At 44.7% G+C, this 18,916-nt stretch overlaps 1 protein-coding gene across 11 annotated transcripts in view; it reads right to left on the reverse strand.

Annotated features, from left to right (window-relative positions):
• PDE4DIP (phosphodiesterase 4D interacting protein) overlaps positions 1 to 18,916 on the reverse strand; it is a 1,321,554-nt gene that overhangs the window by 778,039 nt on the left and 524,599 nt on the right. The window lies entirely within an intron of this gene.

Below are 18,916 nucleotides of genomic sequence, written 5' to 3' on the forward strand. Positions count from 1 at the left end.
TTGCTGTCACAGGAATTTGGTTCTGAAATTGCTTGCCTTAGAAACTTAAAGCTGAGGAGGAAATCCTTCACTTTTTCTAATTTCTCTTGCGTCCCATGGGTGACAGGGCCTAAGGATTATTTAAGCTTTCAGAGTGCACTATAAATTGTGTACACTGGAACTATATGATCAAACAAAAACATTTGATCGTGCTATTAAAAGAACCATAGATGGGTTTCTAAGTCTACCAATCAACTGTAAAACAATCATAAAACATTGCCGTAATTTACATCAGTGTTTTAATATTAAAATGCCCTATTTTTTCTGGTGGGTCGAGAGGGCACAGGGTTGGAGGTTTTTCCTCCAGTGACTTGTTTTACAGAAGGGTATAATCTCATACACCCTCAGACTTTTCCTGACTTTAGTTTGTGTCTCCCAATGCCTTATGCTTTATAAGGACCGCCTACATCAGATGTCTCCAACGAGTAGCTTGTGAGCTACCAGTAGCTCTCCAGGTAAATGTGAGAAGCTCTTCTATGTGCAGGCCAGCCTACGACTATCGAAACTACTACTTGGTTGAATTATTATATGTAACTAAAATTAAAAAGCATGTACTCAATACAAAATGTGTGTATTTTCACAACTCATAAGCTTATGTCTGTAAAAAATAGTTGCATTTTCAAAATGTGCTTAAAGCTATTATTTGAGTTGGAGAGATGTATTACTCATATTTATACCTCGGTGCCAGGGGGTTTGCAGCTATGGTTTGTATGTACTACCAATGTAATATGTCAGTTCAAATTTTCAAAGCTTTTTTATATTACTGCTGGAAACCCTGCCTAATACACTGATGTGATCACTGGAGTCACTACTGGATGGGGTGTTCACTAGAATGTGTAGCTCAGGAGGATTTTCATTCAACATGGGCAGCTTTTGTTACAGAAAAGGTTGGAGACCCCTGGCCTACGTCATTTTATTTGCACAAAAATTAAGTTTTGTTATTCTGCTGCGTGAGAAAGTCACGTTTGCCCATCAATATGATCTTCAACCAGAATGTTTAAAGACCAAAGAATTTCGCAATGGTGGGTTTTGTTGAATGTTGCTTTGTGTAATGGTTCGGTATTAGCGTTGAGCGCTGGTGTCATATTTTATCATCATTTGTGTTCCATTAGATTGTAATGGTTTTGGTACTTTCACATGTCACCTTTGCGAGATTGAGATGACAACCTCAGTCTGTGGATAGAGGTCTTTATGTACTCTAGGTCATGGTAGCAAAAATGCTGTAAAAACATGTGTTTTCCTTTTTTACACTCCGTGCAGGATCCATCACACATAAGTTACCTACATGTAACTACAGTTCTCCAGTATCTGTATTAGTCATTGATTAGCATGCTTGACTCTTTCCACATACTAGGCTAGGAATCCTTGGTAATTTAATATAGAGCAGTAAACTGGGTCACATGAAACATGCCTTAACACAAAGAATAGTATTTGTTTAGTAGCACATTTACATAATTGAAAACGGTCAAAATATCAGTCAATGAGGTGAATGTGCTTAGCACTCCACTACCCTGGAGGCCATCAATAGCAGACATTTGCAAAAGTGAAATACATAAGGGTTTACCTCATAAAACAAGAAGAGGGAGGCAACATATGAGTCCATAATAATGTAAACAATGGTGGAGGAAACTGTTACTTACCCTGCATGCTCGCATGTGTACTGGTGCAGATTTGCATGCTCTGCATATTCCTGCCATGAAGTGTTGGACAGTGATTATTACAACTATTTTTTCTTTCAAGAAGCTTTAAGGGACAGGAAGTGCCAACACTCCTCCTTTAGTCCACAATGCACATGGGCAAAGACTTCAGCTTAGATAGGTTTTCACGCAGTGAAAGGTAACAGTAGAGTGTAGAATAGGACTACTGTTATGTGCTGTGTGCATCATAGAAAAAAATTGGCCAAAACAAACAGATATTTGGAGAGTTAAGTATAATTTTCTGTTTATAGCATGTGTGGCTGTAGATACACATGCTCTGCTTCAACGGTAAAGCAGTTTCCTCCCAAGTGTTGGTTAGCAGTTAGAATGTGCAGATTTTTGGAATAATGAGCTTAATACAGTCTTGCTGACCATGGCCTGTTGACAGGCTAGCATTTCTATACAGTCATGCTTTAAAAAGGTAGGTGGTGTTTACCGGGTAGCTGCCTTTTAGATGTCTGTTAATGTTAACTAGGAAAGCCATGGTGGCTCCCTTCTTAAGTGTAGTCTGTGTCCTGGGAGATGGAGTAGGTACACATTTATCTTTGGCATATCTAGTTGGGATGCATTTCACAATCCACCATGCAACACCTTCCTTGGGAAACTTTCCTTTTTTTTCTTTTTACACAAAGTCTTATAGTGCAAACCTTTCTCTTCTTTCTTGTGGAAATCGGGCAGTTCAAAAGTCTAGTTATTATAGAAATGTGAGACTACCTTGAGCAGGAACTCTGAGTGAGGTTTAATGACTAGCCTTGTTCTTGTGCACCTGAGTGAATGGTATCCTGAATGGTGAGGCGCGTAGCTTGCTGATGCGCCTGGGCTAGGTTATCGCTACTAAAAAAGGCTAACTTGCAGGAAAGAAACCGTAGGCTGCAACAGTGGAGTTTCAAAAGGCACACCTATAAGCTTTGTGAGGAATACATTACGGTTCCACAGTGGAGTGGGAGGTTTTCTTAGGCGTTTTACCCTTTCAAACCTCCTCCCCTATTAACGCCTTAGTCACAGGAATCCTGAAAAGGGATGGGTTTTCGCTTTTCTTCATATATGCCATGGCTAAGAGGAGGCATACAGCGTTATATGCAAGACCTGCCTTCAGAAGGTATAAAAGGTATCCTACGATGCCCTGAACCTAGAATTTGAAGGGGTCCAGTTGCTTGTAGATGCATTAGTGGACACATTCTTTTCACTTGGCTCCATAACATACAGATGTAGTGGGCCTACATGCATCCAGCAATATAATCATAAACACATCAGGGATGTTGAGGTAGCCAAACTCCAAGACCTCAGGGGCCAGATCGCTAGGTTGAGCGTCTTGGGCTCTGGGTGCATGATTTGGCAGTGCTGTGTGAGAAGGTACGGCCTGATCAGTAGCTTCTGGGGCCATCTCTAGGAGAACCCAGTATCAGGGCTGTCTGGCATAGGTTGGGAACACTAGAATGAGTGCCATAGCCACCTTCATCATCTTTCCTACCACATATGGGTTGAGTGGCAGAGGAAGAAACGTGTTAGGAAAGTACCAAGTTCCTTGCATAGTCCTGTTGCACTAAGTGCATCCCACCCAGTAAATGATGAGTCAGTTGTGATGGACACCTGACTCTATGCTTGTGATCATTACCTCACGAGACAATGTTGGGAGTGGGCACATTTATAATCAGTCGTACATCACAATTGCTTCGCAGGAAGCCATCATAACCAAGAGCTCCTTACAGTTCTTACAGGTAGCAGACTAGTGGACTGAACAAGAGGCAGCAGCGGCTGAAATGCCATCACACTCTGCTAGTGGGATAGGCTCTCTGTGTAACAGTGTTCAAGACTGAGCATAAGAAGAACTGGATCTGTTGGGGTTGGAGGTGCAATTTCTTTGCATTTATGGTGAACCCTAGGCTGTGGCGGACGGTTACAGCTGCTTGTGTGTGTTGCGCATTGTTGACAGCTGCTGCTCTTGAATAAACAGTCTTCATTGTGAGGAAAGACATGGATGCCCATTCTGGGAAGTTGAGCATCACCACCACCAGAAACTTGGTAAAGATCCTGAGAATTGTAGTGACTCAAGTCAAGTCAAAACGCAACGTTTATTTAGACCTTTGGTCTTTAAACAGCATAAAATAATATAAAAAAATTATTCATCAATATTTTCAATCAGTCGATGCCTTTTGTTTCCATAAAAAAATGCCACAATATCTCATACAATTGGGTTTCATAAAAAGTTATTTCAAAGTATAAATATTTTCAATACATTCCTAAAAATGAAATAAAAATGTAAAATGATTCCAGCCTATAAATAAAAACCTCCAAAGGAAAGAGTCCTACTTTAACTTTGCAATAAGGCTAGTTCATTTCATAACTTCATTCACAGAATCATTTTCCAAAAAACAACTTTTTTCACCGCCTTCAAATATCTACCAATGGCAATAGCAATATCAAGATTAGGCATACCGGTGAGAAGCTCTATAGCTTGGGCCCGTGATTTAATACCACACTTTAGGAACATAGGCCGCAGCAGAAGTTTCCGCTGGACTAAAACTGTCCTACAATCAACCGATATATGCGGGATATCACATTTAATTCCTAGCATACATCTGCAGTTGCCATCGGGCTGCATCGTTACTAACCGTATTTTATCATTTGTTCTCCATGGGTTACTTCCCATTCTTATTCTTAGGATTTCGCACCTGAGCCAGTAATTAGGTAATGTATCAAGGTTCGGGTACCAGGCATCATTCTGCCAAGTCATACTCATAAATTGTACTGATATTTTCTTTCTCAGGTACTCGGCATCAACCCTCCTAGCTGCTACATGCCCTTGGGTCCTTAGTATACTCTTATTTGTTTCTACCTGGAGTGAGTGTGGGCAGATTCCCACATTCAAGTTCTCACACACCTTGTACAATTGCCTTCTTGTCTCCCTGGCCCATTTTAAGCTACTAAGCTGGATTTAATTTCTGCACCATTGGAAAACCTTTTGTACAGCTCCTGGGTCCTGACATTTCCAGAATCTTATCAGTGCCATTTGAACTTGTATGCCTCACGATATTGTACCTAGCTCAGCTCTAATAGCCTGGATCATTGTTAATCCTGGTAGAGACAATAACGTTTTAGGCACTTCCCTTCTTCAAGCTCCCACCCGTGTTTACCACTTAAATAAAGCACTTCTGCGCCGTACAATACTTGGGGGGTATCATCGCACTATATGCCTTTATTAGTGGTCTGTGAGACATCTCCCCATAATACCGGTTACATTTTTTCAGACAATATACCAATGTAAGGGCCTTAGCTTTCTGGGCTTCTATGTGTGTATGTCACTTTAAAGAACTATCGAACCAGACCCCTAGGTACTTGTATTCCGTCACTGTTTCAAGTTTTAGTGTACCTAGAAACCATCTGCTCCTAGGGTCTCTTTTCCCAAAGCATAATATTTTAGTTTTATCCAGGTTTACTATTAGATGCTTTGACACACAATAATCATTAAAAGCATTGAGCTTTCTTTGAAGCCCTATCTCAGTCTGATCGAAAATCACAAGGTCATCTGCGTACAGTAAGCACGACAGGTGTCTGCCATTCATTTTCGGGGTGACCTTTCTCTCCACCTCTAGAGCTACAGGTAGATCTGCTAGGTAGATGGCAAATAGTAGGGGCGCCAACACACAGCCTGGTCTGAGTCCATTTTCAATAGCTATTTTCAACAACAAGTACCCGGCCGTGTCCTTGCTTACCTGCGCCCAATTCCCTCAATGTAACTCTTGAATAATGCACAGCAGGCCTTTAGGGATGTTATATTTTTCCAGGTTCTCCCATAAACATTGCCAATCCACTAGATCAAAAGCGGCCCGGAAGTCCACAAAGCAGCAGAAAAGCTTCCCTACTGATTTCCATGACACTGCCCACAGTGCGAAGCTATGGTCAATTGTGGAGTGTCCCTCCTTAAAGCCACCCTGTTCTACAGGTACAATCGACCCCTGCCCACCCAATCTTTTAATCTGGCTAGTAGTATTTTAGCAAAGACTTTCTCCCCTATGTCCAGCAGGTTTATCAATCTATCGTTTTTTGGGGAATTAATGTCTCCCTTCTTATGCACTGGTCTGATTATGAATCCCTTCAAATTTTGGGGGATTTTTCCGTAGTCCAAAATGGTCATGAACATACCTGAAAGTAATTCTGCCCACTACTGCATCTGAGCCTTTATTATAATAGCGGGCAGGTTGTCAGGTCCTGCTGCCCTGGTTAGCTGTAGCTCCTTTATCATGTTCTTCACCTTCTCTACTGTGAAGTCTAATGTTAAATCGTCCGCTGACCACCCCCCCCAATGCTGTGGTTCTCCTATTTCTGATATACTGCTTGTCCCATACAATTCCTTCAGATATTTTTCCCAAGCGGTTTCTTCAACCACGCAGTTCATGGCCCCAACCGGTTGCTGCCTGAATCAGATTCCAGAAATTCCATACATTTTTTGTTTCGATGGCTTCCAACAGGTTTTCCAAGCATTTCTCTTTATAAGACCTTTTCAGGCTTCTAACTAGCCTTTTATATTAATTTCTCAGGTTTCTAAGATTAATAAACCTAGCCAAATCGTATTTGACTCCAAGTAATCGTGCTTCTCTCCTTATCTCCCTTTTCTTTTTAGTGCATTCCTTGGTGTACCACTTGGCCTAACTGGGGTTAATTGTTGGGTCTTACCTCCTATCTTCTTATTTTTTAATTGGACTCTAAGGCACTGTACTACCTGGGCCATTTTTTCCCCAAACCATTTCAAGTTTTGCCCTCTAGTATTTCCCAGATCTATCCCCTGTTGTAAGGTTGGCAGTTTTGCAATATATTCTTCGGATAGTCTCGTTGTGGCCCGTCTAGGGTACACTACTTCTTGGGGGATTGCTATATCTTGTGCACTTGGGGGCTCATTTGCAATCTCAATCTGCAGATAATTATGGTCGCTTCCTTCCCTTCGACATACGTGGAACCCCTTAATTGATTCGAAGTTCCAGGCATATGTAAAAACTTAGTCAATTGGGCAAATCTGTGAATCTATTTTAACCTCTTCTGTGCTCATGACGAGATAGTCTCGTCATGGAGCACGGTCGCGCTGTGCCCATGACGAGACTATCTCGTCATGAACCCCACCCGCGTGTGAAACGCCCGGCACAGGAGGGGGAAAGGGCGTGGCACCGAAGGGGTTAAAGGTTTTCTTTACAGGCCAATCTGTATCCATCTGTACTGCTTGATTTTCCTGGCCTTCTTGTGTTGTAGAGCGATCAATATGACTTCAGTCTCTTTCCATCCAAGTCTAAGGACTAGAGTAGTGAATAGGGCCTATCTATTAGACACTTTGACACAATCCCGTGCTCCTACCCATAGATCAGGGCCTACATACATAGCCTAGGGGATAGATTCGTTAGCATCGAGGATAACTTGCCCTATAGTGAGGGTATTTCATGGAGTCGTGCTGAATTCAGGCCTGGTAGGCCTCAGACAGGAGAGACTCCATCTTTCTTTCTGCTCCGGCAGCTTGGGACACTTCTAGAGGGAGGGCGATGTTTTAGTTATGAGGTGTTATTCGTTCGGAGAGAACCGGTTCAGGCCGGCCCTTATCGAAGGAGTGTATTTTTTCCCCTGCCGAAGACACTACATCAGGCCGGCCGGCTGGGAACGTGTCCTTGGCACGGGGAGGTACAGGAATTTGGTGGGCGGCAGGTTTCGAGCTGGAAATTTCCATGAGAGAATGCACCTCTATATTAGTGAAAGTCTGAGTTAGATATGGGCACTTGCTTCTAGACCATAGGCGGCATCTGGCCGTTAGCAGAAAAAGCTACTACTTATTCCAGGGAAGACAGATGACGAACTTGAATCTAAAGAGGAGAGAGTAGCCGATGAGGAAGAGGTTCCAGTGACTCGGAGAGGGAGAAGGGAGTAGATCCGCGACTGCGGAGGTGTGACTTCCAGGCGAAGCCGAGGCACAGAGGGAGAAGGGAACCTAGATGACCATTGAGCACAGGCTACATACAATTCAGGTGATGTCGACCCCTTTTTCTTTGAAGTGTATAACTTAACCTTTCACTTTCCTTGCAGGTTATATATATATATATGATGTATTCTGCGAATGTGCATGTGGCATTTAAATAAAGTATTTAGCTTGTCGTGAGTTAGCATGTGTTGTGTATTTTTGTATAGGAGGATAGCCTATTCTTTTAGTCAGAGTTAACTCAACATGAACAGAGGTTAATCCTGGTCAGGTAAGTGGTAACTGGATGAGGGGGAAACGAGCCCCTCGAACTAGAGAACAGGTTGTGCTCAACTAATAGTCTTTGTGTGATCTGATATATAGTAATCCCGATTCCCCTGTCATGTACTACGGTAATAATAGGATGAGCTCGTGCTAAGGCTGCCGTCTGGTAGGAGATTCTGGGTCTGACTGAGGCCGCGAGACTATGTGTGTTGCTGCCGTCTGGGTAGGAGATTCTGGGTCTGACTGAGGCCGCGAGACTGTGTGTGTTGCTGCCGTCTGGGTAGGAGATTCTGGGTCTGACTGAGGCCGCGAGACTATGTGTGTTGCTGCCGGCTGGGTAGGAGATTCTGGGTCTGACTGAGGCCGCGAGACTGTGTGTGTTGCTGCCGTCTGGGTAGGAGATTCTGGGTCTGACTGAGGCCGCGAGACTGTGTGTGTTGCTGCCGTCTGGGTAGGAGATTCTGGGTCTGACTGAGGCCGCGAGACTATGTGTGTTGCTGCCGGCTGGGTAGGAGATTCTGGGTCTGACTGAGGCCGCGAGACTGTGTGTGTTGCTGCCGTCTGGGTAGGAGATTCTGGGTCTGCCTGAGGCCGCGAGACTGTGTGTGTTGCTGCCGTCTGGGTAGGAGATTCTGGGTCTGCCTGAGGCCGCGAGACTGTGTGTGTTGCTGCCGGCTGGGTAGGAGATTCTGGGTCTAACTGAGGCCGCGAGACTGTGTGTGTTACTGCCGTCTGGGTAGGAGATTCTGGGTCTGACTGAGGCCGCGAGACTATGTGTGTTGCTGCCGTCTGGGTAGGAGATTCTGGGTCTGCTGAAGGCCGCAAGACTGTGGTTGGGCTGTGAGGTCTTGATATATATATATATATATAATAGGAATTCCCTGTCCTTAGGTGGTACATATATATGTGGTCATTTAGGTGTAAAAAGGCCCTAGGGAGGGGGTAACGTTCTGGTTTGGGTCAGAAGGGCTCTGTAGAGCGGGTTCCATCCGATCTGAAAACCCAAGCAGAACATTTGGCGTCACGAACTGTTTACGAAACCTGTGTGCGTTGTCATTGTCTTGTGTTTGCTTTCAGCGTGTGCGTGGTTTTCTTTTTTATATATTTGCGTGTATAGTTTTTTCTCTCTTTCTTTCTCTCTTCCTTTTTTTTCTCTTTCTCTGCGTTTCTTTTTCTTTCTTTTTCGCGATGTTTTCTAAGAAATCTAAATCTACTCTTAAATTGTCCGTTGATATTCCCGGATGGGATTCAACGCCTTATGGAGCCTTAGCCCGTGAGTGGGCTGACTCTACTGGTCTGAGTGAAAATTGGAACTCTTCTTTGGAGTCAGCGGAACCGGCTGACGTGATTACTTGTTTGCAGACGGCACCTGTATTGAAGGGTGAGGAGGTTCCCGCTTTGGGGCGCAGAGGTTGGGTTATTCTGTCTGCGTATCGGATTCTGCATGAGAGATTGTTGAAATTGCAGATCTCTCTTAAGGATGTGGAGGCACACTTTGTTGAGATTCAGAATTCTAATACTTTATTGCGGTGTCAAAATAAGTTGCTTTCTGACAAACTTGACACTTACCAAACGGTTGCCGAAAGGGCGGCTGTGCGGATTGCTCGTTATAAGTACAAGAACAGGCGTGGTCGAGTTTCGACGCGTAAGGTGCGTCTGGTCGTGGCGAAAGCTGGACTAGATTGGAACCCTGATGAATGGGATGGTAATATCTGGGACTCGACTACGTCTTGTTCCTCGGGTGAGGAGTCTGTCAAGCACGAGTCTTCTCGTTCCCGTCATGAATGTAAGTCTGCTTCTCGCACCTCTGATGGTGCACCCCGTGATTACGCTCGCTCTTCGGGCGGCATCGATGCTTCTTACACTGATTGTCCCTCTACTAGTACTGCTCGAGCTCCTTGTGATGCTCGTCCCGTGGTCTCTGCGCATCCGGTTTTTCGTCGGAAGTTGCAGCAGTCTCCCAATGCTCCGCAGGGTATTTCTTTAGACTGTTTAGAAGATTTTACCCAACAAGAAATTAGTGACATTTTGCTGCGCTTTCGGCAGCGGACTGGTGAGGCTTTGCTCACATGGATGGTGCGCCTTTATGAACTAGGCGCTGCTGGTATTATGTTGGATACTGGCGATTGTTTGAAATTTTGTTCTTTGAGTTTGGATTCTACTGTGCAAGATCATTTTCGTAACTATAATGGTGGTGGTCAAATTTCTTTGCTCCAATTGGCGACTGAGGGTTGTAATTTGAAGTATCCTACTGAATCTGACTGGCCTGTCAATGACAAGCCATGGTATACCTTGCGTGATGCTGCGCAACGTCTTAAGGAAGAAGTGATGAAAACGGCTATTTTTCTGGGCACTGCTGACAGGTTGCTTGATGGGATGTTGACTTCTTCTGTGCGAAATCGTATCATTCGCTCTTCTCCTGTTGCCTACAAGCAGGTCATGATGACTTTGTTGATTAACCAGACTGGTAATGTACTATCTACAGTGTTGGAATCGGTACGCCAACTCGGTGAGTTGGGTGAGTGGTTTAAACCTGAACGTCAGTCCCGGCCTGACACTCGTACTCCTGGTGAATATAAATTTACTAGACGTGATATCTTTACTGGTCTTTTGGCTGATGGTGTGCGTCGGGAGGACATTGATGGTGAGACTACTGCTCGTTTGTGGGAGATGTTTCGCAAACGGGGCTTGGATCGGAAGGAGGGTGCCCGGCGTGTTCGAACGACTGCGTGTGATCGTGGTTGTTCTGATGGTAGCAGTGATGATGATCGCCGTGGGCGCTCTGATCGTCGTGATGATCGGCGTCCTGTACGTGATCTGTCTCCCCGTCGAGAGCGGGACAGGGAGAGAGAGGGGGAAAAGGAAAGGGGGAGAAATGATCATGCTTACAGCAGACGTAGAGATGATAGGGATCAATCCCCTGAGTTGAGAAGGAGAGAGGATCGACACAGTTTGGCCGATCGAAACCCGCAGTACAATGCAGAGGACAGGAATCCATTTCGTAATAGAGATGGATATGAACAGGAGGTATCGATACCTAAGAAACGTGAGAGTCTTTATCCTGATTTGTCCTGGTACACAGAATGCAGTAAGAATGACTAGGAAATAGGTCAAGCTCCGGTACACAGATGGGCTCACAGAGATAATAGACCCTATGTAGATATTGATATTTATTGGAGACATCGTAATATCCAAAGGGCCCGAGCATTAGTTGATACAGGAGCGGAGGCCACTCTTATTCATGGAAAATCAAAGAAATTTACAGGGCAGCCTTTTACTATTACCGGATTAGGAGGAAAAGAAACCCCTGCAGTTCAAACTTTGCTTGAAATGAGAATAGGTAGAATCCCTAGAAAGGAATATTCTGTATTAGTGGTGCCACTCTTAGAATTCATAATTGGAATTGATATTTTGAAGGGAATGACGTTGCATCTTGATGATGGGTGTTACCAATTTGGAACGACGCATTATATCTCGTCCAGACCTATACGGGTTGGTCGTTTAAGGATGCCCCCTATACAAGTTCCCCAGGCGACCAAAGTGGTTTGTCAGAAGCAGTATCGCATTCCGGGTGGTCATGAAGAGATTAGTACCACCATTCAGGAGTTGGTTGATGCAGGCGTTATAACTCCAGTTACTTCTGCTTGGAATAATCCTGTTTGGCCGGTGCGTAAGAGTGATAATTCTTGGCGCATGACTGTTGATTATCGAGAATTGAACAAACACACGCCCTCTTTGACTGTTGCAGTACCGGATGTTATCACCCTGATTGAAAGAATCCAAACACATCCAGGTACATGGTATGCGTCCATCGATATTGCTAATGCTTTCTTTTCTATTCCAATTGCCCCTGAGTGTCAGGAACAGTTCAGTTTTACGTGGAACGGGCGTCAGATGACGTTCAGAAGTCTTCCTCAGGGCTATGTGCATAGTCCTACGATTTGTCACCGGCTGGTGGCAGAACATTTGGCTGAAGTACCAGTTCATCCCAAAATTCAGATATGTCATTATATTGATGATGTTTTGATCCAAGGCGAAACACAAGAGGATGTTCAGACACAATTAGATAGAGTCATTGAGTGTCTGCGTGGGAAAGGTTGGGAGATCAATCCGGATAAATTACAAGGTCCGTCTCAAGCTGTAAAATTTTTAGGTATTAATTGGCACGAGGGACACCGCGAGGTGATCCCTCAAGTTAAACAGAAGATTCTTGATTTTTCGGTTCCAAGGAATAGGAAGGAAGCCCAGAGCTTCATTGGCTTATTTGGTTTTTGGCGCCAGCATATTCCTCATTTGAGTCAAATATTGGCCCCTTTGTACCGAATTACACGTAAAAAGAATGCATTTGAATGGGGTAAGCAACAGCAAGATGCATTTAGTCTGGCGAAAGAGGCAATTCAACATGCTATGGATCTATGGCCTGTACGTGATGGTGATGTGGATTTGAATGTGTCTGTGCAAGGCCCTTATGCAAATTGGAGTCTATGGCAGAAACAAGGCAGGAGTAAGGTACCGTTAGTGTTTTGGACCAAAAAGCTACCTGATGCTGGTGAGCGTTATACACCCTTTGAGAAACAGCTACTTGCTTGTTATTGGGCTTTGGTGGATACCGAGCAATTGACTTTGGGACATGACATATTTTTGCGTCCTGAAATTCCTATTATGCAGTGGGTTTTGAGTTCACCAAAAACTCATCGAATTGGGCATGCTCAGGAGGCGAGTGTGATTAAATGGAAATGGTACATACAAGACAGGGCACGTGTGGGTCCGAAAGGAGTTGCGTTTTTACATGAGCAAGTGGCGCAAGCACCATCGACTGAGACTGAGAGTGAGTGTTCCGTACCTTTAGAACAGGAGTCCCCTGTCAAGTGGGGTAGACCTTTTGATGATTTGTCCGCTGAGGACAGAAACCATGTTTGGTTTACAGATGGGTCGGCGAAGTTTATTGGAACGACACGGCACTGGAAGGCGGTGTCTTATAATCCGATCACACAGAAACTGTTGAGAACAACTGGTGAAGGGAAGAGTAGCCAATTTGCCGAGCTTTACGCTGTTTACCAAGTTTTGAAACAAGAGTTACCCGGTACATGCCACATTTTCACCGATTCCTGGTCCACTGCCAATGGACTGGCTGTTTGGTTGCCGACCTGGCATTCCCATAATTGGAGGTTACACTCCAAAGAATTGTGGGGAAAAGAGTTATGGCAAGAGATTTGGGAGATGCTCCCACAGAGTACTGTTACCATCTTCCATGTGGATGCTCACACCCCAATAGACTCCCTTGACAATTTTTTTCATAACATTGCAGATGAAAAATCTAAAATTGCTGAGGCAGTGGTGGACAGACAAGATCCTGATATTGCGGGATTGGCGAAATGGGCACACCAGAAGGCAGGACACTTTGGAGAGAAGGCCACTAGCAGGTGGGCTGCTGATAGAGGAATTTATATTCCCCTGGATCTAATCAAAAATGTTATCTTACATTGTCCCGTCTGTCAACATATCAGACAGCGTAAGGTACCCCAAATTGTTAGAGGCCATTTACATCGCGGGAAACTGCCCGCTCAAATTTGGCAGATTGATTACATCGGGCCCCTTCCCATGAGTAGAAATTGTCAATATGTTTGCACAATTGTCGATACATATAGTGGCTTGCTGGTAGCTCTTCCATGTAAGCAAGCCACCCAATTGAATACCATAAAAACATTAGAATTGATTATGATGTATTATGGTGTGCCATTCCAAATTCAATCTGATAATGCATCCCATTTTCGTGGAAGATTGGTACAGGAATTCTGTGTGGAAAATAATATTGAATGGATATTTCACATACCCTATTACCCGCAGGCCTCAGGCCTGGTGGAGAGATTGAATGGCCTGCTAAAGGATCAGTTACGAAAGTTAACAGATGACAAGTATAAAAATTGGCGAGACTTTTTACCCCAAGCACTATTGATCCTGAATAATCGTCCTTTTTTAAATGCTGAATCTCCGCTTATGCGTTTGTTTCCCCCAAATGTTGAGACTATGCCTAATGTAATCAATGAAACTGTGATGTATTGGGAAATTACTCCCGGAGCTCTGGCTCCATGCAGAGCGACCCCAGGGTCGGCAGGTTTAGACTTGCATGCTATGGATGACACCGTTCTGGAAAGTAAAAATCGGGTCATCATTGCTACCGGTGTTGGTATTCATATACCACCGGGGAATTTTGGATTGATCGCCCCTAGATCGGGGTTGGCTGTAAAAGGCATCCAGGTGCTTGGAGGAGTTATCGACAGCGACTATCAGGGAGAGATTAACCCCTTCGGTGCTCATGACGGAATGGTTCCGTCATGACCCACGGTTGAGCTGTGCTCATGACGGAACCATTCCGTAATGACCACGCCCGCGCAAGATTCCGTCAGCACAGCGGCGGAATCTGCGCAGCATCGAAGGGGTTAAGGTACTTCTGCTAAATAGCAGTGAGATTGACTTGCTGATACATCGTACTGACCGAGTGGCTCAATTACTCATTATGCCTGTTTTCAGTGGTGAAATAATGAAAGGCACTGCCCCAACTTTGCTAACTGTACGTGGCCAGAAAGGCTTTGGCTCTACGGATAACCCTGGGGCCAAGGTTTGGGTGCAATCGCCTAAGAATCCCCCTGAACAAGCAGAGGTTATTGCCACCGGTCAGGATAATACCATTTTGGTTATGAGGCCAGGGAAAGATAGCTGGGAAGCTGTCCCAGCTGATAAATGTTATTTACGAGAATGATTAATGCCTGTATTTGGTTCTTTTTCAGATCATTCTTTGGATTGTTGCTGCAGGATGTGCCGGCATTGGACTCCCTTCGGACTACTTCGGCGAGAGAGAAGGGATCCCATCAACCCGGGATGAACTGGGAACCCGAGTGTTGCGTTCCTTCAATGCGTGGGATTCATCATCGAACTTTTGGACCCTACTGGCCAAAAGAGTAACTGATGCCCCTCACTTCTGTTTGACACCGATGAGATCTGTGCACGATATTCTTGCGACCTGCCTAGTTGCTGTCCCCGCCTCGCTGGAGACTTTAATCAGTATCTTTAACATTTCGAAGGCTCGTCCGAATATTATCCTGGGTGATTTTGCTACCCATGTATATTGTCCTTTGTGTACTGAACTGCCGAATGAGCAACTCCCCATCCAGTCCCAAATAATTACGTATAATATTACACAAGGTGACCTATGCTTCTTTCTTACATGTAATCCTAATGCAATTTCTGAATGCCTACGCCTCAAGTTAAGGGGCGCCACTTCCTTTACACCTCACGAACGAACTTTGTGTTTCCAGAGGACACCGACGACATGTGTCTCAGTCCAGAACAATATGACTTGCAATAGTTTGGTAGTTACTCCCAGTCACTATCGTGCGATGTTGCTACCTGCCGGATGGCTTTTCTCATGTGGTAATACTTCCTGGCCATATGTCCCTGCAAACATTACCGGAGGCCCGTGTGCCATCACTAGACTGAGTTTACTCATGTTTTCCTCCCATCCAAATGCCAACTCTCGTGTGCTTCGAGATACAGTGATGTTACAGGAGGATTGTGACTCATCTTTGCATTTATATTCCAAGTCTGAATACCTTAGCCTAGCTGTTTCAATTATTGGTGTTCCTGCTTTGGCGGTTTACAATGCCAAATCCATTGGGAAAATGGCTTGCTGGATGGTTAAATCTATTAATCATACTTCTACAGTCTTGTCTGACTTGCTATTAGACGCCCAGGGTGAACGTAGGGCCATTTTGCAAAATAGAGCAGCCATTGATTATCTTTTGCTTAAACATGGACATGGTTGCTCAGATTTTGAAGGCCTCTGCTGTTTTAACTTATCTGATCATACACAATCCATTCGTGCACACATAGATAAATTGCATGACTTAACCGATGAAGTTAGAAAACACATTGATCAGGGCTGGTTTGACTGGCTCTTTAATTGGTTACCGGACATGCATATGCTACGCTACATATTAGGTGGCATTTTGATTGCTATTGCTGTTTTGATTTCTATCTGTTGTTTTATTCAGTGTATCCCTTCACTGCTTCAATTCTGCACATCTGGTACTAGACATAGATCGGTTAGTTTTGTTTCATATTATTCTTCCACCGATGTTAGTTCTGTTTAATGTATGTATAATAGACTGAAGTCAAGGGTGAAATGTACTGCTTGATTTTCCTGGCCTTCTTGTGTTGTAGAGCGATCAATATGACTTCAGTCTCTTTCCATCCAAGTCTAAGGACTAGAGTAGTGAATAGGGCCTATCTATTAGACACTTTGACACAATCCCGTGCTCCTACCCATAGATCAGGGCCTACATACATAGCCTAGGGGATAGATTCGTTAGCATCGAGGATAACTTTCCCTATAGTGAGGGTATTTCATGGAGTCGTGCTGAATTCAGGCCTGGTAGGCCTCAGACAGGAGAGACTCCATCTTTCTTTCTGCTCCGGCAGCTTGGGACACTTCTAGAGGGAGGGCGATGTTTTAGTTATGAGGTGTTATTCGCTCGGAGAGAACCGGTTCAGGCCGGCCCTTATCGAAGGAGTGTATTTTTTCCCCTGCCGAAGACACTACATCAGGCCGGCCGGCTGGGAACGTGTCCTTGGCACGGGGAGGTACAGGAATTTGGTGGGCGGCAGGTTTCGAGCTGGAAATTTCCATGAGAGAATGCACCTCTATATTAGTGAAAGTCTGAGTTAGATATGGGCACTTGCTTCTAGACCATAGGCGGCATCTGGCCGTTAGCAGAAAAAGCTACTACTTATTCCAGGGAAGACAGATGACGAACTTGAATCTAAAGAGGAGAGAGTAGCCGATGAGGAAGAGGTTCCAGTGACTCGGAGAGGGAGAAGGGAGTAGATCCGCGACTGCGGAGGTGTGACTTCCAGGCGAAGCCGAGGCACAGAGGGAGAAGGGAACCTAGATGACCATTGAGCACAGGCTACATACAATTCAGGTGATGTCGACCCCTTTTTCTTTGAAGTGTATAACTTAACCTTTCACTTTCCTTGCAGGTTATATATATATATATGATGTATTCTGCGAATGTGCATGTGGCATTTAAATAAAGTATTTAGCTTGTCGTGAGTTAGCATGTGTTGTGTATTTTTGTATAGGAGGATAGCCTATTCTTTTAGTCAGAGTTAACTCAACATGAACAGAGGTTAATCCTGGTCAGGTAAGTGGTAACTGGATGAGGGGGAAACGAGCCCCTCGAACTAGAGAACAGGTTGTGCTCAACTAATAGTCTTTGTGTGATCTGATATATAGTAATCCCGATTCCCCTGTCATGTACTACGGTAATAATAGGATGAGCTCGTGCTAAGGCTGCCGTCTGGTAGGAGATTCTGGGTCTGACTGAGGCCGCGAGACTATGTGTGTTGCTGCCGTCTGGGTAGGAGATTCTGGGTCTGACTGAGGCCGCGAGACTGTGTGTGTTGCTGCCGTCTGGGTAGGAGATTCTGGGTCTGACTGAGGCCGCAAGACTATGTGTGTTGCTGCCGGCTGGGTAGGAGATTCTGGGTCTGACTGAGGCCGCGAGACTGTGTGTGTTGCTGCCGTCTGGGTAGGAGATTCTGGGTCTGACTGAGGCCGCGAGACTGTGTGTGTTGCTGCCGTCTGGGTAGGAGATTCTGGGTCTGACTGAGGCCGCGAGACTATGTGTGTTGCTGCCGGCTGGGTAGGAGATTCTGGGTCTGACTGAGGCCGCGAGACTGTGTGTGTTGCTGCCGTCTGGGTAGGAGATTCTGGGTCTGCCTGAGGCCGCGAGACTGTGTGTGTTGCTGCCGTCTGGGTAGGAGATTCTGGGTCTGCCTGAGGCCGCGAGACTGTGTGTGTTGCTGCCGGCTGGGTAGGAGATTCTGGGTCTAACTGAGGCCGCGAGACTGTGTGTGTTACTGCCGTCTGGGTAGGAGATTCTGGGTCTGACTGAGATCGCGAGACTATGTGTGTTGCTGCCGTCTGGGTAGGAGATTCTGGGTCTGCTGAAGGCCGCGAGACTGTGGTTGGGCTGTGAGGTCTTGATATATATATATATATATAATAGGAATTCCCTGTCCTTAGGTGGTACATATATATGTGGTCATTTAGGTGTAAAAAGGCCCTAGGGAGGGGGTAACGTTCTGGTTTGGGTCAGAAGGGCTCTGTAGAGCGGGTTCCATCCGATCTGAAAACCCAAGCAGAACACCATCCTACCATTTAGGCAAAATAGACCTTTTGATCCCAGATACTTCCCTAAATTTATGTCTTGTCTTGTAGGAGTACTATCTGAGAATGAGGCCATCATTATGTTAAAGGCTTTCAATTCCTCCTTAATCCAAGGATCTAGCTTGCTTGGGTTCAATTTATGATTGAAATCTCCCAGTATTAAGAACCTATCATTATTATATTTTTCACATAACAGGTCGATATCTTCTTTGAAAAACCCCATCTCTATTCCATATTCCACTCGACTCTCCCATTGCATATAAACATTTATAATAACTAAATCTTCACTTTCTCTGTCTGACGCAATCATAGTTATTCTACAAGCAAGCAGCCATTTACATTTAACTCTTTGAGGCTTAACATCCTTCACAATTTTGGTTGATAACAGAGTAATCATCCACCCTGCAGGGCGTCCATATCTTTTTTCCTTCGCAGGTCTATGTAGTTGAATAAATCCATCAATTATTGGGGTTTTGTCGCTTAGCCATGTTTCTTGTAAACAAATGATCTCGGCACTTAAAGCTAATTCACAGACTATCTCTTGTTTTACATGTCCTTCAAGACGATTTATATTCCAAGATATAATCTTCAGGCTCGACGACACCCCTATATCCTATTCTATGTCACTTAGACAGTCGTTATCCCAATTGTACCACTGGGAGGGGCCTGCAAGACTACTTCTATGGCTCCAATTCCCCCATAGATTACTAATATCTGTGTTGTTGACCACTA

The sequence above is a fragment of the Triturus cristatus genome, chromosome 4_1, assembly GCF_964204655.1.
Source record: "Triturus cristatus chromosome 4_1, aTriCri1.1, whole genome shotgun sequence".
Lineage (NCBI taxonomy): Eukaryota > Metazoa > Chordata > Amphibia > Caudata > Salamandridae > Triturus > Triturus cristatus.